General features: G+C 52.6%; 1 long non-coding RNA gene across 1 annotated transcript in view; it reads left to right on the top strand.

Annotated features, from left to right (window-relative positions):
* Positions 1 to 17,584, top strand: part of LOC140430811 (uncharacterized) — a 29,408-nt gene extending 11,824 nt beyond the window's left edge. Inside the window, exon 3 of the long non-coding RNA XR_011949553.1 lies at positions 17,297 to 17,584. This is a non-coding gene — a long non-coding RNA (uncharacterized lncRNA). The remainder of the gene's footprint in view (positions 1 to 17,296) is intronic.
* Positions 17,585 to 21,369: the final 3,785 nt, after the last annotated feature.

Raw genomic sequence — 21,369 nt, forward strand, 5'->3', positions numbered from 1 at the left:
TCGTCTTCCTGATCAGGTTCCTGAGAGCCCTGGTATGAGAGGCGAGGTTAGGGATGAATTTCCCGAAAAAATTGACCATGCCCAGAAATCGGAGGACCGCCTTCTTGCCCTCTGGTGTTTTCATAGCTGTGATGGCAGCTACCGGCTGCACACCCAATTGGGAGATGTAGTCCCCGAGGAACTTAAGTTCTGTCTGACCAAAAGAGCATTTGGCCCTGTTGAGGCGGAGGCCATGCTCATGTATACGTCTGAATACGCGCTGGAGGCGACTAACATGCTCATGCGGGGTGGTGGACCAAATGATTATGTCATCGACATAGACGCGAACACCTTCAATACCTTCCATCATTTGTTCCATAATCCTATGGAACACTTCTGATGCAGAGATGATCCCAAACGGCATCCTGTTGTAACAATATCTTCCAAAGGGGGTGTTAAATGTGCAGAGTTTCCTGCTGGATTTATCGAGCTGGATTTGCCAGAATCCTTTTGAGGCGTCGAGTTTGGTAAAGAGCTTGGCGCGAGCCATCTCACATGTGAGCTCTTCGCGCTTGGGAATTGGATAGTGCTCTCTCATAATATTGCGATTTAGATCCTTGGGATCAATGCAAATTCTCAATTCGCCGGAAGGTCGGTCAGTTCCGTGACTTTGGAAATCACTTCTTGGTTCTGGAGGTCCTGCAGCTGCTGCTTGAGGCGGTCCTTAAGGGGTGCTGAGACCCTGCGAGGTGCGTGCACCACAGGCGTGGCATTCGGTTTTAATAAAATCTTGTAGGTGTACAGGAGCGTGCCCATGCCCTTGAAGACGTTGTGGTACTGGTTGATAATGGCGTCAAACTGCGCCCTGAAGTCAGTGTCCTGAAAGGCAGACGAGTGAACACTCTGAACTAGGTTCAACAGCTTGCATGCCTGCGCGCCAAGCAGGGAGGCTTTCGAGGAGCCCACAATTTCAAAGGGAAGGATGGCTTTGCGTGACCTGTGCGTCATTTCAAGTTGGCAGCAAAGACATTGCCATTATAATCTAATAGCTGGCAGGCTGATGGCAGGATGATCGCTGGTTTGACATGAAGGCTTTGGAGGTCAATGAGATTGGCAGAGGCACCGGTCTCCAGGCGGAATCGTATTGGGATCGGTTGACCGTAAGGGTGGCACACCACTCATCGTCCGGATCGATGCTGTATACCGATAGAGGCTGGATTCTTTGCTCCGGGGACACCCTGTTTTTTGTAATGATACCGACTGGAAAAGGCGCCTTTGGGTCCTTGGTATCAATATCGGGTAGCAGGTCCGATTCGGGCTCGGTGACCGTGGGTTGAATGGCCCGGACATTCCTGCGAGGCTGGCTGGAGCGACGAGAGTTGACAGGCTGAGCTGTTCTGCATAAAGCAGCATAGAGGGCAAGTTTGCCACATCGCAGGCATCGTCGGGATTTGGCAGGACATTGCTGCTTTAAGTGGGCGGAGCCGCAGTTGCCGCACGTTGTGGCGTCAGTACGTTCGCTGTGCCACCGCGCATGCGCGATGCGGTCGTATGTGGTGCGCGCCTGTGCAGTACGTTCGTCGACGTCGCCGTCCCCTCGTTCGGTGTGCACAAGCGTGGGAGTCCGAGAAAAGCGCGCAAAATGGCCGCCCTCATCCAGGTTGAGGCCCTGGGGTTGCTCAATTGCTTGGACCCGTTCTACCTCGTGGGGACCTTGCCACGCCGTTTCAGCCGCTTGGATGTGGGAATACCGACTAGTGGCGTGTTCATGTAGCACGCAGGTCTCGATGGCAATCGCTATGGTGAGCTGCTTTATCTTGAGGAGCTGCTGGTGTAGGGGGTCCGACTGAACACCGAAAACAATCTGGTCGCGTATCATGGAGTCGGAGGTGGACCCGTAATTACAGGACTGCGCAAGGATGCGGAGGTGGGTGAGAAAGGACTGGAAAGGTTCATCCTTACCCTGCAAACGCTGTTGGATCACATAGCGCTCGAAGCTTTCATTCATCTCGATGTCGCAGTGACTGTCAAACTTAAGGAGGACCGTCTTGAATTTTGATTTATCTTCACCATCAGCAAAGGTGAGAGAATTGAAAATGTGGATGGCAGGGTCCCCGGCCGTGGATAGGAAGAGAGCGATCTTCCTGGTGTCTGAGGCAGCTTCCCGGTCTGTGGCTTCAAGGTAGAGCTGGAAGCGTTGTTTGAATATCTTCCAGTTGGCCCCTAGGTTACCGGTGATGCGGAGCGGCGGCGGCGGGCGGACGCTGTCCATTTTGCAGGATGGCTGTATGCTGGTGGAAGGCAGATCAAAGAACAAAGAACAAAGAAATGTACAGCATAGAAACAGGCCCTTCGGCCCTCCAAGCACGCGCCGACCATGCCGCCCGACTAAACTACAATCTTCTACACTTCCTGGGTCCGTATCCCTCTATTCCCATCCTATTCATGTATTTGTCAAGATGCTCCTTAAATGTCACTATCGTCCCTGCTTCCACCACCTCCTCCAGTAGCGAGTTCCAGGCACCCACTACCCTCTGTGTAAAAAACTTGCCTCGTACATCTACTCTAAACCTTGCCCCTCTCACCTTAAACCTATGCCCCCTAGTAATTGACCCCTCTACCCTGGGGAAAAGCCTCTGACTATCCACTCTGTCTATGCCCCTCATAATTTTGCCCCTCTATCAGGTCGCCCCTCAACCTCCGTTGTTCCAGTGCGAACAAACCGAGTTTATTCAACCGCTCCTCATAGCTAATGCCCTCCATACCAGGCAACATTCTGGTAAATCTTTTCTGCACCCTCTCTAAAGCCTCCACATCCTTCTGGTAGTGTGGCGACCAGAATTGAGCACTATACTCCAAGTGTGGCCTAACTAAAGTTCTATACAGCTGCAACATGACTTGCCAATTCTTATACTCAATGCCCCGGCCAATGAAGGTAAGCATGCCGTATGCCTTCTTGACTACCTTCTCCACCTGTGTTGCCCCTTTCAGGGACCTGTGGACCTGTACTCCTAGATCTCTCTGACTTTCAATACTCTTGAGGGTTCTACCATTCACTGTATATTCCCTACCTGCATTAGAGCTTCCAAAATGCATTACCTCACATTTGTCCGGATTAAACTCCATCTGCCATCTCTCCGCCCAAGTCTCCAACCAATCTAAATCCTGCTGTATCCTCTGACAGTCCTCATCGCTATCCGCAATTCCACCAACCTTTGTGTCGTCTGCAAACTTACTAATCAGACCAGTTACATTTTCCTCCAAATCATTTATATATACTACAAACAGCAAAGGTCCCAGCACTGATCCCTGCGGAACACCACTGGTCACAGCCCTCCAATTAGAAAAGCATCCTTCCATTGCTACTCTCTGCCTTCGATGACCTAGCCAGTTCTGTATCCACCTTGCCAGCTTGCCAACTCACCTCTGATCCCGTGTGACTTCACCTTTTGTACTAGTCTACCATGAGGGACCTTGTCAAAGGCCTTACTGAAGTCCATATAGACAACATCCACTGCCCTACCTGCATCAATCATCTTTGTGACCTCCTCGAAAAACTCTTATCAGGTTAGTGAGACACAACCTCCCCTTCACAAAACCACGCTGCCTCTCACGAATACGTCCATTTGCTTCCAAATGGGAGTAGATCCTGTCTCGAAGAATTCTCTCCAGTAATTTCCCTACCACTGAAGTAAGGCTCATCGGCCTGTAGTTCCCTGGATTATCCTTGCTACCCTTCTTAAACAGAGGAACAACATTGGCTATTCTCCAGTCCTCCGGGACATCACCTGAAGACAGTGAGGATCCAAAGATTTCTGTCAAGGCCTCAGCAATTTCCTCTCCAGCCTCCTTCAGTATTCTGGGGTAGATCCTATCAGGCCCTGGGGACTTACATACCTTAATATTTTTATTTTTTATTTTTTTTAAATGTTTTTATTAAGAATTTTTCAATAACAATATTTTCCACCTTACAAACAACACCCCCGCCCCCCCCCCCGCCCCAGTAACAAAGAAAAGAAAAAGAACTCGCGTGGCAAGACATGAACATGGCAAGTCAATAAGATACAAAACTTTGTCCATTGGATTCTTCCCGTACATGTCAGTTTCCGGATCATTCATGTGTTTTCTTGCTCAAATGCCCCCCAGAGAAACCCCCCTTTCCCCCCCCCTCCCTCCCCTCCCCACCCCCACAAACGATGTCTCCCCCCCCCCGGGTTGCTGTTGCTGCTGTCCGACCTTCATCTAACGCTCCGCGAGATGGTCTAGGAACGGTTGCCACCGCCTGTAGAACCCCTGCGCAGACCCTCTCAAGGCAAACTTTATCCTTTCCAACTTGATAAACCCTGCCATATCATTTATCCAGGTCTCCACGCTGGGGGGCATCGCCTCCTTCCACATTAGCAAGATCCTTCGCCGGGCTACTAGGGACACATAGGCCAGAATGCCGGCCTCTTTCGCCTCCGTCACTCCCGGCTCGTCCACTACTCCAAATACTCCAGCTTGGCTTGACCCGGACTTTCACCACCTTAGATACTGTTCCCGCCACTCCCCTCCAGAACCCCTCCAGTGCCGGGCATGACCAAAACATATGGACATGGTTCGCCGGACTTCCTGAGCACCTCCCACACCTGTCCTCCACCCCAAAGAACCTGCTCAGCCTCGCCCCCGTCATATGCGCTCTATGAACCACCTTAAATTGTATCAGGCTAAGCCTGGCACACGAGGAAGAGGAATTAACCCTACTTAGTGCGTCAGCCCATAGCCCCTCCTCCTCCTCCCATTTACCCTTCAGCTCCTCTACCAAAGCCTCCCCCACTTCTTTCATCTCCTGGTATATCGCCGACACCTTGCCCTCCCCAACCCATACGCCCAAAATCACCCTATCTTGAATCCCCTGTGCCGGGAGTAGCGGAAATTCCCTCACCTGCCGCCTCACAAACGCCCTCACTTGCATGTACCTGAAAGTGTTTCCCGGGGGTAGCCCAAACTTCTCCTCTAGCGCACCTAAGCTCGCAAACGTCCCGTCAATGAACAGGTCCCCCATTCTTCTAATCCCTACCCGATGCCAGCTCTGAAATCCCCCGTCCATCCTTCCTGGGACAAACCGATGGTTGTCTCTGATCGGGGAGCACACCGAGGCTCCCGTTGCACCCCTGTGCCGTCTCCACTGCCCCCAGATCTTTAACGTTGCCGCCACCACCGGGCTCGTGGTATACCTTGTCGGCGAGAGCGGCAACGGTGCCGTCACTAGTGCCCCCAGGCTCGTTCCTTTGCAGGACGCCATCTCCAACCTCTTCCACGCCGCCCCCTCTCCCTCCATCACCCACTTACGGATCATTGCCACGTTGGCTGCCCAATAATAACCACCCAAATTCGGCAACGCCAACCCTCCTCTATCTCTGCTACGCTCCAAGAATCCCCTCCTTACCCGCGGGGTCTTGCTCGCCCACACAAATCCCGTAATGCTCCTGCTTATCCTCTTAAAAAAGGCCTTAGTGATCACAATTGGGAGGCATTTGAATACAAAAAGAAATCTCGGGAGGACCACCATTTTAACCGACTGTACCCTACCCGCCAGCGAGAGTGGCAACATGTCCCACCTTTTAAAATCCTCCTCCATCTGTTCCACCAACCGCGTCAAATTAAGTTTGTGCAGTGCCCCCCGGCTCCTAGCTACCTGAATCCCCAAGTATCGAAAGCTCCTTTCCGCCCTCCTCAACGGTAGGTCGTCTATCCCTCTTCCGTGGTCCCCCAGATGGATCACAAAGAGCTCACTCTTTCCCACATTGAGCTTATAGCCCGAGAAGTCTCCAAACTCCCGTAGGATCTGCATTACCTCAACCATCCCCTCCACTGGATCCTTCACATACAGCAACAGGTCGTCTGCGTACAGCGACACTCGATGTTCCTCTCCCCCTCGAACCACCCCCTTCCATTTCCCTGACTCCCTTAATGCCATGGCCAAAGGTTCAATTGCTAATGTGAACAACAGAGGGGACAGGGGGCACCCCTGCCTCGTCCCTCGATACAGCCGGAAATAGTCCGACCTCCGCCGGTTCGTGACCACACTCGCCACTGGGGCTTTATACAGGAGCTTAACCCAACTGATAAACCCTCCCTCGAACCCAAACCTCCTCAACACATCCCAGAGATACTCCCACTCTACCCGATCGAAGGCCTTCTCCGCATCCATGGCTGTCACTATCTCCGCTTCTCCCTCCACCGATGGCATCATTATCACATTTAGGAGCCTTCGCACATTAGTATTTAACTGCCTACCCTTTACGAATCCCGTCTGGTCCTCGTGAATCACCCCCGGGACACAGTCCTCAATCCTCATGGCCAACATTTTTGCCAGCAACTTAGCATCTACATTAAGGAGCGAGATCGGTCTATACTACCCACATTGCAGTGGGTCCTTATCCCGCTTCAAGATCAAAGAGATTGTCGCCTCCGACATTGTCGGGGGCAGGGTCCCTTGATTCATTGAAGGTCCTTACCAGCAACGGGGCTAACAGGTCTACATACTTCCTGTAGAACTCCACCGGGAACCCATCCGGCCCCTGGGCCTTCCCTGCCTGCATGCTCCCCAGTCCTTTAACCAGCTCCTCCACCCAAATTGGCGCCCCCAAACCAGCCATCTCCTGCACCTCCACCCTTGGGAACCTCAACTGATCCAAGAATCGGCGCATCCCCTCTTTTCCCCCTGGGGGCTGGGACCTATACAGTTCCTCGTAAAAGGCCTTAAAAGCCTCATTCACTTTCCCTGCACTCCGCACTGTAGTTCCCCTGCCATCTTTGACCCCACCTATTTCCCTCGCTGCCATCCTCTTACGGAACTGGTGTGCCAGCATCCGGCTCGCCTTCTCCCCATATTCATATATCGCCCCCTGTGCCTTCCTCCACTGTGCCTCTGCCTCCCTGTAGTCAACAGGTCGAACTCCGTCTGGAGACTTCGTCTCTCCCTGAGTAGTCCCTCATCAGGAGCCTCTGCATAGCTCCTGTCCACCCTTAAAATCTCCCCCACTAACCTCTCCCTTTCCCTGCCCTCTCTCTTCACCCTGTGAGCCCTGATGGAGATGAACTCTCCCCTGACCACTGCCTTCAGTGCCTCCCATACTACTCCCACCTGCACCTCCCCGTTGTCGTTAGCCTTCGGTAACCTTTCAATACACCCCCGCACCCTCCTGCACACTTCCTCTTCTGCCAGCAGTCCCACATCCAACCTCCACAACGGGCGTTGGTCCCTCTCCTCCCCCAGCTCCAGCTCCACCCAGTGCGGGGCATGGTCTGAAATGGCTATGGCCGAATACTCCGTTCCCTCCACTTTCTGGATCAATGCCCTGCCCAGAACAAAAAAATCTATCCGGGAGTAGGCCTTATGTACGTGGGAGAAAAAAGAAAATTCTCTGGCCAAAAGCCTGGCTAATCTACACGGATCTACTCCCCCCATCTGATCCATAAACCCCCTAAGCACCTTGGCCGCAGCCGGCCTCGTCCCCATCTTAGATCTGGAATGATCTAATGCTGGGTCCAGCACCGTGTTAAAATCCCCACCCATTATCAAACTCCCTACCTCCTGGTCCGGAATACGCCCCAACATCCGTTTCATGAATCCAGCATCGTCCCAGTTTGGGGCATATACATTCACCAGTACTACCTCCGTCCCCTGCAACCTACCACTCACCATCACGTATCGGCCTCCCTTGTCCGCTACTATGTTCTTGGCCTCAAACAACACCCCCTTTCCCACCAGTATTGCCACCCCTCTATTCTTCGCTTCCAGCCCCGAATGGAACACGTGTCCCACCCATCCCTTCCTTAACCTGACCTGATCTGCCACCTTCAGATGTGTCTCCTGAAGCATGACCACGTCTGCCTTCAGTCCCTTTAGGTGCGCGAACACTCGGGCCCTCTTAACCGGCCCATTTAGGCCTCTCACATTCCACGTGATCAGCCGGATTGGGGGGTTACCCCCCCCCCCCCGCTAGATCCACCTCTAGCTCTTTTGCTCCCCCCATAATACTTCCGTGAGTCAGCTGACTTCTGCTGACCCCGGCTTCCCCCGCCTTCCCGTTGATCTCCCCCGTGTGGGAGTCTCTCCTCCTCCTTACCTTCCTCCATCCCCCCCCTTTTAGCGCGGGAAAAAGCCCGCGCTTTCCTGAACCAGCCCCGCCCCCTATGGCGCAGCTCCTGTTGCGGCCATTATCCCAGTTCCCTCATCCCCGAGTCTCACCTCCCTCCAGCACCGACGCCCACATTCCCCATCATCATCATCTTATCTACAGAAAAGAAAAAAGGAAATTTTAGGAATTTTAACCAGAACTCTACCCACATCCCCATCCATCATCCCACCCATGAAATATTCTTTACCCATATTTACAATCCCATATACAACCACATCCCCTCAGTACGAGTCCAGTTTTTCCGTCTGAATAAAGGTCCAAGCCTCTTCTGGCGTTTCAAAATAATGGTGTCGGTCCTGATAAGTGACCCACAGTCGCGCAGGCTGCAGCATGCCGAACCTGACTCTTTTTTTATGCAGCACCGCCTTGGCCCGGTTGAAGCCAGCTCTCGGAATGTGGCGACTAGGGGCTTTTCACAGTAACTTCATTTGAAGCCTACTTGTGACAATAAGCGATTTTCATTTCATTTCATTTCCTCTTTGCCACCTCCGTGCTCCAATCCTGGTATACTCGGATCACCGCGTTCTCCCATCTACTGCTCCGCACCTTCTTGGCCCATCTCAGCACACTTTCTTTGTTCACGAAGCGATGGAACCTTGCCACTATCGCCCTTGGCGGCTTGTCAGCCTTGGGTCTCCTCGCCAGGACCCGGTGAGCCCCTTCCAGCTCCAGGGGGGTCGGAGAGGCCTTCGCACCCATCAGCGAATGGATCATCATACTCACGTAGGCCCCGGCATCAGCTCCCTCCACTCCTTCGGGAAGACCCAGAATCCGGAGGTTCTTCCTCCTCGACCTGTTCTCTAGGACCTCAATTCTCTCGGCCCACCTCCTGTGCACCGCCTCGTGCGCCTCCATTTTTACCGCCAGGCCCAGGATCTCATCCTCGTTGGTATTCACTTTATCATTCACCTCACGAAGCTCCACCGCCTGGGTCTTCTAGGTCTCCTTCAGCCCCTCGATCGCCAACAGCATTGGCGCCAGCACCTCCTTTTTCAGCTCCTCCACACATCGCTTGAGGAACCCCTGCTGGTCTGGCCCCCATGCTGCTCGCTCTCCGCCCTCCGCCATCTTGCCTTTTTCCCCTCGTTTTGGTCTCTGCTCCAGGGCCTCTTTCCTCGTCGTTCCACCGCTGATCTCTGCCATATATTGTGAGGGGGGACCTCACTGCACCTTCCCACACGGGATTAATTCAAAAAAAGCTCCGTTGGGGCTCCTCTGGAGAGCCCGAAAGTCCGTTGTCGCGGGAGCTGCCGAAACGTGCGGCTTAGTTCCACATCGCCGCAACCGGAAGTCCCTTAATGCTTTTTAAGACGCCCAACACCTTGTCTTTTTGGATCTCAATGTGACCCAGGCTATCTACACACCCTTCTCCAGACTCAACATCTACCAATTCCTTCTCTTTGGTGAATACTGATGCAAAGTATTCATTTAGTACCTCGCCCATTTCCTCTGGCTCCACACATAGATTCCCTTGCCTATCCTTCAGTGGGCCAACCCTTTCCCTGGCTACCCTCTTGCTTTTTATGTACGTGTAAAAAGCCTTGGGATTTTCCTTAACCCTGTTTTGGCCTTTGCAGGTAGGTCTAAGAAGTACTAACATCCCTCAACTACTGGTACCATGATGTGTTGGGTGCTTTGGATCCGTGGAACACATACAGGCTACCAACACTTAAAATAGAACAACACTATTTTATTAAGCTAGAACCTGTTGAACATACTTTCACTGTGGGTTAACACGATGTTAGATTAAACTAAAGACCAATACCTATCCTAACCAGTCTATGCACTCAGCACATGGTGAAGATCTGTGCTGTAAGCTGTAAGCTCTGTCCTTCTGAGAGGCTGCATCCCGAATGAGCGGGAAAACTGATGCCCTCTGTCTTTATAGTGAGTGTGCTCTAACTGGTGATTGGCTGCGGTGTTGTGTCTGTTGATTGGTCTTGCTGTGTGTCCATTAGTGTGTGTGTCTGCACCATGATATACTGGTGTATATTATGACAGATGGGGTGGCCATTTTGAGTAAGATGACTTACCTAATTGATACTCCAGATTGTAGGAAGAAGGACCAATTATGCCACATAAATATGAAGGAAATACCATCTGAGGGAAGAGGATAGGAAAGGGGAAGTGTGTCAGGTGGTACAAGTAGTGGAAGGGGACAGAGATGGGAAGAGTGAGGTCAACAGTTCACAGAATGATCCTTTGGTGGTATGACTAATAAATACGGGCATCTTAGAGCAATTAGAGGTCTAGTTTGTGACGCACGATCAATAACTACTAAAACGAGGTTGTAGTACAACTGAAGGCTTTAATAAGCTAGAACTGTTCCCCAGCAGCTCAGGTACAGAATGTGGACTGCTGGGATGGCACGGGTTCTTATACCCCGCCTATTAGGGCGGAGCTACTATATTATACAGCCAATGGTAAACCGCTAGGTTTAACCAATGGTACTTCAGCCTCTCAGGTACCGTAATACCTGATAATACCACATTCGCCCCCTGTTAAAAAGAGTCCGGCGGGGGTGGTGGCCAGTAACAACAAAATTTAACAACATGGTATGATCAGATATGGAGGTACCGTGATACCTCCATACAGCAAATATTTACAAGCATGGCGGGGTATATACATTCATTAAAATGAAGCAATCAGTTGGTCGGGTGCCCTGGTCGTCCTCTGGGATCGTCTGAGCCTCGGTCGTGATTCCGGTGGGGGGCCTGGGCGTCTGCGACTCCGGGAGCGTGGTTTCGGAATCCATGGCAGCTTCGTCACCCCTAGACGGCGCTGGTGGGAAAAATGGCTGACCTGGAAAGGGGGCGCCTGTATGGGGCATCGGTGGGTGGCGGGGGCCTCGGCAGGGGGGGCGAGAGGACTGATCCTCCTGTAAGGTGCTGCGGTGAAGGGGAGGGTGGGACTGGTGGCTGGGATGTACGTGGGATTCCGGCGGGCGCCAAGTCCCGTAGGGAGACCGTATCTTGTCGGCCGTCAGAGAACGCCACGTAGGCGTACTGGGGGTTAGCCTGCAGCAGATGGACTCTCGATCAACGGGTCCAACTTGTGCGCCTGCACGTGTTATCGGAGCAGGATGGGTCCGGGTGCTGGCAGCCACGTCGGGAGCGAGGTCCCGGAGGAGGACATCTTGGGGAAGACCAGGAGACGTTTGTGAGGTGTCTGATTGGTGGTCGTACAAAGCAGTGACCGGATGGCGTGGAGGGCCTCCGGGTGGACTTCCTGACAGCGGGAGACTGGGAGGTTCCTGGACCGTAGGGCCAGTAGAACGGTCTTCCAGACCGTTCCGTTCTCCCTCTCTACCTGTCCGTTTCCCCGGGGGTTGTAACTGGTCGTCCTGCTCGAGGCGATACCCTTGCTGAGCAGGAATTGACGCACTTCGTCGCTCATAAAGGAGGAACCCCCATCACTGTGTATGAACGCGGGGAAACCGAACAGTGCAAAAATGCTATGTAGGGCCTTGATGACGGTGGTTGTGGTCATGTCGGGGCAGGGGATGGCGAATGGGAACCGGGAGTACTCGTCAATCACGTTCAGGAAGTACATGTTGCGGTCGGTGTAGGGGAGGGGGCCTTTGAAGTCCATGCTGAGGCGTTGAAAGGGACGGGAAGCCTTTATCAGGTGCGCCCTCTCTGGTCGGCAGAAGTGCGGTTTGCACTCCGCGCAGATTTGGCAGTCCCTGGTGGCTGTCCTGACCTCCTCGCTGGAGTAGGGCAGGTTGCGGGTTTTAACAAATTGGAAAAAGCGAGTGACCCCCGGGTGGCAGAGGTCCTCGTGGAGGGCTCGGAGGCGGTCAACTTGTGCGGTAGCACATGTGCCGCGGGTCAGGGCGTCAGGAGGGTCGTTTAGCTTCCCGGGACGATACAAGATCTCGTAGTTGTAGGTGGAGAGTTCGATCCTCCACCGCAAGGTCTTGTCGTTTTTTATCTTGCCCCGCTGTGCATTATCGAACATGAAGGCAACCGACCGTTGGTCAGTGAGGAGTGTAGCCACCTAAATTGGCCAACTCCCGATTTAAAATGGCGAACGGCAAAGGCTGATGGGAAAGTCAGCCAACATAGACAGAAACCAGCAGCTGCAGGTTTGCTGTGTATTTACCTCTGCAAAGGCCAGACAACATCGATACCAGCGACCATCAGCATAACAATGTAGCAGCCATCTGCATACTGATGAGCAATCCCCGGGAGCAATAAGTAACATTTTGGACACCCAAAGCAAAGCCAGACTCCTCGGCACCAGCTGGAGCCAACACAAAGGAGGTGAATGAGCACCTCAAGACCGCCCATCGATCAGGGGACCGCTCCAGTATTGGAGAAATCGAACCAAGCGATTGGGACAAAGTCCAATCACTTGGGACCAGGTACAGGGTCCGCCCCGAAAGGCTGGAAGCCCCTGGGGACTATAAGAGTTAAGCCCCAAGTTCAAATCGGTCTCTCTTCAGCCCCTCTTCGTCCTGCCTGGGTCACCCAGCAACACGAACCAACATTGACCGTGACCGGTGCAGTGACCACCGAACAAAGTAAGTCTTAACTCAATGCTCGCTACGAGATAGGCGCTCCTAGCTACCAATCCGTACCAACTTCGAATCCCGCAGACTCAGAACCCGAACGAAAGGCCATTTGTTCCCCTGACCTGGTGGGCCAGTCCGAAGTTAAGTATAGGCCTGTTAGTTGTAGAAGTAGCTTAGACGTAGAATTTGTGCATGAGTAGCGATTACTGTGTATAATAAATGTGCTCTGATTTGAATCTTACTAATCGGTGTAGTGGGTTATTGATCATTACCCGGACTTGAACCTCGTGGCGGTATCATAAAGATACCTGCCGACTCAAGAGCAAAGGTAATAAAACAGAGCAATTGAACCAAGGAGAAAGTTAGCAACAGGAGAGTGAATCTCCTGCCGGCCAGGTAATGCCTCCAATGTCGCACAGCTTCTACTATGGCCTGGGCCTCCTTTTCGACTGAGGAGTGGCGGATTTTGGAAGCATGGAGGGTAAGGCAGAAGAAGGCCATGGGTCTGCCCGCTTGGTTGAGGGTGGCCGCCAGAGCTACGTCGGACGCATTGCTCTCGGTCTGGAAGGGGAGGGACTCGTCGATGGCGTGCAACGTGGCCTTTGCAATGTCTGCTTTGATGCGGCTGAAGGCCTGGCGGGCCTCTATCGACAGGGGGAAAGTTGTGGATTGGATCAGGGGATGGGCTTTGTCTGCGTAGTTGGGGACCCAGTGGGCGTAGTAACTGAAAAACCCTAGGCAGCGCTTCAGGGCCTTGGGGCAGTGGGGGAGGGGGAACTCCATAAGGGGGAACATGCGTTCAGGGTCGGGGCCTATAACTCCATTTTGCACTATGAAGCCGAGAATGGCTAGACGGTCGATGCTAAACACGCATTTATCCTTATTGTATGTTAGGTTAAGGATTTTAGAGGTCTGGAGAAATTTTAGGAGGTTGGTGTCGTGGTCCTACTGGTCGTGGCAGCAGATGGTGACATTATCGAGATACGGGAATGTTGCCCGTAAACCGTACCGGTCAACCATTGGGTCCATCTCGCGCTGGAAGACCGAGACCCCGTTAGTGACACCGAAGGGAACCCTTAAGAAGTGATGGAGCCGCCCGACTGCCTCGAAGGCAGTGTATTTGCTGTCACTAGTACGGAGGGGTAGCTGGTGGTAGGCGGACTTGAGGTCCACCGTGGAGAAGACCTTATAATGCGCGATCCTGTTTACGAGGTCAGATATGCGGGGGAGAGGGTACGCATCCAGCTGCATAAACCTGTTGATGGTCTGACTGTAGTCAATGACCATCCTATGCTTCTCCCTGGTCTTTACCACCACTACCTGAGCTCTCCACGGACTGTTGCTGGCTTCAATGACCCCTTCCCTCAGTAACCTTTGGACCTCTGACCGAATAAAGATCCGATCCTGGCACTGTACCGTCTGCTCCTGGTGGCAACGGGTTTGCAATCCGGGGTGAGGTTCGCAAATAGGGAAGGTGGGCCGACCTTAAGGGTCGCGAGGCCACAAACAGTAAGGGGGGTATAGGGCCGCCGAATTGGAAGTTCAGACTTTGCAGGTTACACTGGAAGTCTAAACCCAGGAGTGTAGCCACGCAGAGGTGGGGAAGAACATAAAGGCGGAAATTTTTGAATTCCCTTCCCTGGACTGTGAGGTTTGCTAAACAGAACCCCTTTATCTCTACAGAGTGAGAACCGGAGGCAAGGGAGATTCTTTGATTACCAGGGTGGATAAAGAGGGAACAGCGCCTTACCGTGTCGGGGTGTATAAAGCTCTCCGTGCTCCCAGAGTCGATCAGGCAGGACGTCTCATGGCCGTTGATGAAGACGGTTGTCGTTGCTGTGAGAGCGTTCGAGGTCGTGTTTGGTCCAGGGTCACCGTGGCCAGACGCAGTAGTTGTTAATTTCGTTCAGGCAGTGCATGGTCGGCTGAGCTGGAGTCCTGGGTATCCAAGATGGCGTCTCCCATTGGTCGCACATGGTGTTCGGGGGTGGACAAAATGGCGGGGCCCATCCGCCCAGCGTGGTGTCCGAGGGACAAGGTGGCGGCGCCCGGGGTCCGCACGTGGGCCTGGGATATGGGGGTGGCGGCGACTGCTGGCCGCCCAGGGCCCCTGGAGAAGTTCGCTGTGGCGGTCCGGGGTCGCCGCTGGAGACCGCGGCCACCGCTCGTGCCTGGCAGACCCCCACAAAATGGCCCTTTTTGCCGCACCCCCTGTAGATGGATGTGCGGGCCGGGCAGCGCTGGCGGGGATGTTTTCCCTGCCCTCAAAAGAAGCAGCGGGGCCATCGGGTTGGAGGGCCGCCTTACAGCGCAAGCCTGCGGGGAAGTGGGGAAGGTCTCTGGGGCGGCCGCTGTGGGATTCCATGCTGCCCTGGGGGCCGCCGCACGGTTGGGCACGTAGGATCGGGCGTTCTTGGAGGCAACGTCCATGGACCCTGCAAGGGCCCGTGCCTCCCTAAGTCCCAGGGTGTCTTTCTCTAAAAGACGGCGGCGGATTTCTGAAGAGCTCATACCTGCTGCAAAGACGTCCCGGACTAGGAGTTCCGTGTGCTCGCTCGCCGAAAATTGCGGGCAGCCACAGCTTCTGCCCAGCACCAATAACGTGCGGTAGAATTCCTCCAACGATTCCCCGGGATTTTGTCGTCTTGTTGCAAGCAGGTGACGAGCGTAGACCTGATTTACTGGGCGTATATAGTGTCCTTTTGAAAGTTCGATTGCTGCATCAAAATCTTCCACCTCCTCGATGAGGGTGTAGATCTCTGGGCTTACTCTTGAGTGCAGGACGTGCAGTTTCTGCTCCCCCGAGGGTGTGCCTCCAGCCGTCTCAAGGTAGCCTTTAAAACACGCCAGCCAGTGCTTAAAAATCGCCGCTGAGTTTGGCGCGTGAGGACTGAGTTGCAGACACTCCGGCTTGATTCGGAGATCCATTCTTTCTACTTAGTTCTAGCTTATTAAATTGATGCACGATCAATAACTACTAAAACGAGGTTGAAGTACAACTGAATGCTTTAATAAACTAGAACTGTTCCCCAGCAGCTCAGGTACAGAATGTGGACTGCTGGGACGGCACGGGTTCTTATACCCCGCCTATCAGGATGGTGCTACTATACTATACAGCCAATGGTAAACCCCGAGGTTTAACCAATGGTACTTCAGCCTCTCAGGTACCGTAATACCTGATAATACCACAGTTTGCTATTTAGAAAAAGAACAGCGGAAAGATCTAATTAAGATACTGAAAAACTATAGGCAAATTTGTAGGAACACACCATTGTGCCCTCCATTAACTAATAATGTAGACATAGGAAACTGAACCAATAAAGTCATATCCACCTTGGCTAAACCAAAGATGTGCAGGTTAGGTGGATTGTCTATGCTAAATTGCCCTTAGTGTCCAAAAAAGGTTAGGTGGCATTATGGGGATAGGGTGGAGGTGTGGGGATAGGGTGGAGGTATGGGGTTAGATAGGGTGCTCTTTCCAAGGCTGGTGCAGACTCGATGGGCCGAATGGCCTCCTTCTGCACTGTAAATTCTATAAAACACAGAAACTGGCTTAGTTAGAGGAAGAAATTCAGTGTATGTTGGATATGTTGCAGAAACAAGCGAAAATGCTGTGGTCCACAGAATGGCAAATGAAGTTTGGGAGATTGAGGGCCGCGTTAGTGGGCGAACCAGTGCTGGCTGCCCCAGATTTTTCCAGACCTTTAAAATGGCCATGGATGTCAGCGATCTGGGGGTGGGAGCAATGCTACTACAAGACGATGAGGTAGGAATAGAGACGCCGGTTGGATATTTTTCAGAAAAACTAACTGCGTACCAAAGAAAGTATTTCACCATTGAAAAGGAAACCTTAGCATTGCTACTAGCCTATCAGCATTTTGAAGTACATGTCTGATATGACAATAAACAAAGCTTAGTTTGTACGGACTGTAATCTGCTTGTGCTTTTAGAAAAGTTTAAAACCCAGAGTGCAAGGTTATTCTGTTGGAGTTTATTATTACAACAGTTCAATGCTAAAATTGTACACATCCCCAGAAGGGATAATGTGATAGCGGATGCTTTGTCACTGGTTTAAGGGTTGACCAGTTACCAATGAAGGAACTGGGAAGGGAACTTATATAATGAGGATGAGATGAATGAATGAATAATGTATTTGTGATTTATGTCTTGCGTACCTCATAATGAAATATCCGTGCCCTGACACTTCATTCCTTTTAGGAACGGAGGATGTAAGACCCCTTCCTGTTGATTCCCTTATTTCCCATTTCCATAATGTCTATAATCCACGGATATTTAATGGACATATATCTTTAAGTTGAGCAGAGGAAGTGAGGAACTCAAAAGTGGCAAAATGGTACATTGTGCTATGGAGGTTTAGCTTTTAAACAGGAAAAACTCAGATTTTTTGTCACTCAAGGGATATCGGAGAGATTTGGTTTGATTGGTTGACTCAGCCAATGAATTGGCAAAAGGCCATATTCTGCCTAGTGACAGGCAGTGATTGGGGTCCTACCTGAGTGGGATGGTTTTCAGAGGACGCAGGAAGTGACAATCAGATCCTAGACGCTTTGAGAAGAAGCTGTGAGTGTCTGTCTCTCTCTTTCTCTTTCTCCAGAAATGCTGCCTACTGCTGATTTATAAAAGCGCAGAGAAGTTCTTGACATCCGGATTAATCTATAGTGAAAACCATTACAGACTGAAAACAAAAACCTCAAACTGAAAGCCTAGACTAAAGAAAGATATACTGGAAGACAACCATCTGAAACAAAGACTCTTATCCTTTTACTTACCTCATTATTTTTACACCCCTCTCACCTCTGTTTTTTTTGTCTTGTGTGTGTATAGGGGGTGGGGTGAGTTAAGGGGGGGATTAGGAATTAGATAATAGTTAACCAGTTGTATTTGCTGCAAATTTGATTATAATTGTTATGATTAAAATTCATTGTGTTTATATGTACAAACTTGGTGACTTTAGTTATTCAGCAGCAAAAGACTAGAGACTTTGGGTATTTTCTAAGAATTAATTGTTGATATCAATCGTATTGCGACTCCGGGTCAAGTGGGGCTGGAATTGACCGCACATTAGTTGTAACAATAGTGACCCGTTGACAGTGCCAACACAGGCCCATCACTCTGGTGTGATGTTACACAGTCCCTTGGAGGGTGGAACTGGGCGTTCGGAGAGGGTCGGTGTGATTGGGGTTGGGGAATGGTGGAAGGCGAATATGGGGGTGGGGGGTTACTCAGGGGGAAAGAGGGAAATGGGGGAGGAGGAAATGGGGGGAGGGAGTGAAAAGCGAGGAGGGAAATGAGTCGGGGTTGAGCAGACAGACACAGCCTCGTCCTCTGAAAATCTAGTGAGGATGAGAGCCTCACTGGCCTTCCGGGTATGCCGACCCTTGCCCCTGGCTGTCTTGCATCCTCCGGCTCCTCCTTGGGCTCATCCTCCAGCCCCTCCTGGTCCACCTCCTCCTCAGACAAGGTCAGATGTCCCTCCTCTTCCAGCATGTCATCCCGCTGCCGTGCCAGGTGGTGCAGGGCAGAACAGACCACCACGAAGCCGGAGACCCTCTGGGAGGTGTACTTCAGGGCACATCTGAGCAGTCCAAGCATCAGAACCGCATTTTCAGCAGTCCGATGCAGCGCTCAATGGCAGCATGGGTGGCAACATGGGCCTCATTATAACGGATCTCCGCATTGGTCTGAGGCCTCCACATCTGCGTCATCAGCCATGAGTCCCCCAAGAGTAAACCCATCATCCTGGGGTGGTCCTCGAAGACACCGGGGCTCTTCACATGCCCCAGAGTGTAGCTGTCATGTAGCTCCCTGGGTAGCTGGCGCACACATGCATGATACGGGGCGGTGGCCGCACACAATCTGAAAATTCAGGGAGTGGAACCCCTTCCTGGTAATAAAGGCATGATGCCCCGATGTGTGCAGGGTGACATGCGTGCCATCGATGGTCGTCTGGACCTGGGGCATCCTGGTGATGGCGACAAATTCTGCAGCCCAGGCATCTTGGTGGGCCTGGTCCGGCTCACAGGTGATCAAGTTTGATGCCCAGGCATACAGACTATTTGTCACCTCCGGATGCACCTGTGGGCTGTAGAGTGAGAAATGGCACATGTCGCTGCTCAAGCCCTGGAATGATTGGTGGCATAAATATAGAGGGCTGCGGTAACCTTCACAGCCACCGGGAGTGGGTGTCCTCCACTGGATGCCAAATCCGCGAGGAAATAGCACAGTTGCTGCACTGTCTCTCTCCTGAGACGGAGTCTTCTGTGGCACATGCTTTCACTCAGCTCATTGAATGACCAACGATGGCTGTACGCCTTGGGTCGTCGCCGGCCTCCCCTTCCTTGCATATGTGGTGCTGCCTCCAGCCTGCGCCGCTTCTGCTGCCTTCTACGGCGTCTGGCAGCCTTGGCTGCCACCAGCCACTGCAGGATCGACACCAGCAACCATTTTTGTAGGTGTAAGGATTTGGAGAAGGATATAGACTGATAATCATTTAGGGCTTTCACCCGGTACCCCCAGAGTAGGCGTGTCCTGCCTTCTCCGAGTGCTATTCTGCGAGCCAGTTGAGCTGGAAAATTTGGCTCTGTACACTCACCCCCAGCCACATTAGTAGCTCCTAGACCACATACATCTGCCAGGAACATTAGGGAGACCATACTCAAGTCCCCTCCCTTGCTCTACACACTTAAAAAAAAAAAATTTAGAGTACACAATTAATTTTTCTCCAATTAAGGGGCAATTTACTGTGGCCAATCCACCTAACCTGCACATCTTTAGGTTGTGGGGGTGAAACTCACGCAGATATGGGGGGAACGTGCAAACTCCACAGTGACCCAGGGCCGGGTCCTCAGCACCGCAGTCCCAGTGCTAACCACTGCGCCACATGCCGCCCCTGGTCCACAAACGTACCTTTGATCATGAAGGTATCCCCAGTGCTGAAGCCCAGCTGTTCAGTTTTCGATTTTTGGCAGCTGCCTCTATGGTGCTCAGGATCCAAGAGTTCAGGCACAATGTTCAGGCTTCAAAGTTTGCTTGACATGTGATGCGCGATCAATTACACTCAAGACAAAGTGATTTCATAACTGAAGGCTTTAATCGACTAGAACTTGTTCCCCAGCAGCTTCGGTACAGAAAGTGAAGGCTGCTGGGACGGCACAGTTTCTTATGCTCCGCCTGTCAGGGCGGAGCTACGTAACAACAGCCAATGGTAAACGCCTGGGTTTAACCAATGGTCATCAGCCTCTTAGGTACCGCAATACCTGGTACTACCACATTCAGCCCCTGTTAAAAAAGTGTCCGGCAGGGGTGGTGGCCAGTGGTAACAGTCGCCTTTAATATGGTATGATCAGGTATGGAGGTAACTGTGCTGTCGAGGATATTTACAAAGTGTTCGTTCACGGTTAAAGTCACAGCGAAGCAATCAGTCAATCGGGTGGCCTGGTCGTCCTTCTGGAGCTTCTCGGCTTTGGTGGTAATTCTGGTGGGGGTCCTGGTGGTTGCGACTCCGGGAGCGTGGTTTTGGCCTCCCTGGCAGCTTCGTCACCCCAAGGCGGCGCTGTTGGGGCAAGAGGTTGACACGGGGGGGGGCGCCTGTAGGGGGCATCGGTGGGTGGGAAGGAGCGGCGGGAGTACTGACCCTCCAGTGAGGTGCTGTGGGGGGGTGGGGGTAATGGTTCGGGTGCGCGTGGGGTTCCGGCGGGCGCCAGGTCCCGAAGAGAGACTGTATCCTACTGGCCGTCAGGGAACGCCACGTAGGCGTACTGGGGGTTAGCATGCAGACCAACGGGTCTGACTTGTGCGCCCGCACGTGCTTCCGAAGCAGGATGGGTCCGGGTGTCGCTAGACAGGTTGGGAGCAAGGTCCCGGAGGAGGACTTCCTGGGGAAAACAAGGAGACGTTCATGAGGTGTCTGATTTGTGGTTGTACAGAGCAGCGACCGGATGGCGTGGAGGGCCATCGGGAGGACTTCTTGCCAGCGGGAGACTGGGAGATTCCTGGACCGTAGGGCCAGTAGAATAGTCTTCCAGACCGTTCCGTTCTCCCTCTCCACCTGTCCATTTCCCTGGGGGTTGTAACTGGTCATCCTGCTCGAGGCAATGCCCTTGCTGAACAGGAATTGACGCAGTTCGTCGCTCATAAGGAGGACCCCCCTATCGCTGTGTATGTACGCTGGGAAACCGAACAGTGTAAAGATACCCTGGAGGGCCTTGATGATGGTGGTTGTGGTCATGTCTGGGCAGGGGATGGCGAATGGGAACCGGGAGTACTCGGCAATCACGTTCAGGAAATACGTGTTGCGGTCGGTGGAGGGGAGGGGGCCTTTGAAATCCATGCTGAGGCGTTCAAAGGGACGGGAAGCCTTTATCAGGTGCGCCCTCTAGCCGGTAGAAGTGCGGTTTGCAATCCGCGCAGATTTGGCACTCCCTGGTGACTGTCCTGACCTCCTCGATGGAGTAGGGCAGGTTGCGGGTCTTGATGAAGTGGAAGAAACGAGAGACCCTCGGGTGGCAGAGGTCCTTGTGGAGGGCTCGGAGGCAGTCCACTTGTGCAGTGGCACAAGTGCTGCGGGACAGGGCATCAGGAGGCTCGTTTAGCTTCCCCGGACGGTACAAGATCTCGTAGTTGAAGGTGGAGAGTTATATCCTCCACCGCAAGATCTTGTCGTTTTTA

This window comes from Scyliorhinus torazame, chromosome 10 (assembly GCF_047496885.1).
Source record: "Scyliorhinus torazame isolate Kashiwa2021f chromosome 10, sScyTor2.1, whole genome shotgun sequence".
NCBI lineage: Eukaryota > Metazoa > Chordata > Chondrichthyes > Carcharhiniformes > Scyliorhinidae > Scyliorhinus > Scyliorhinus torazame.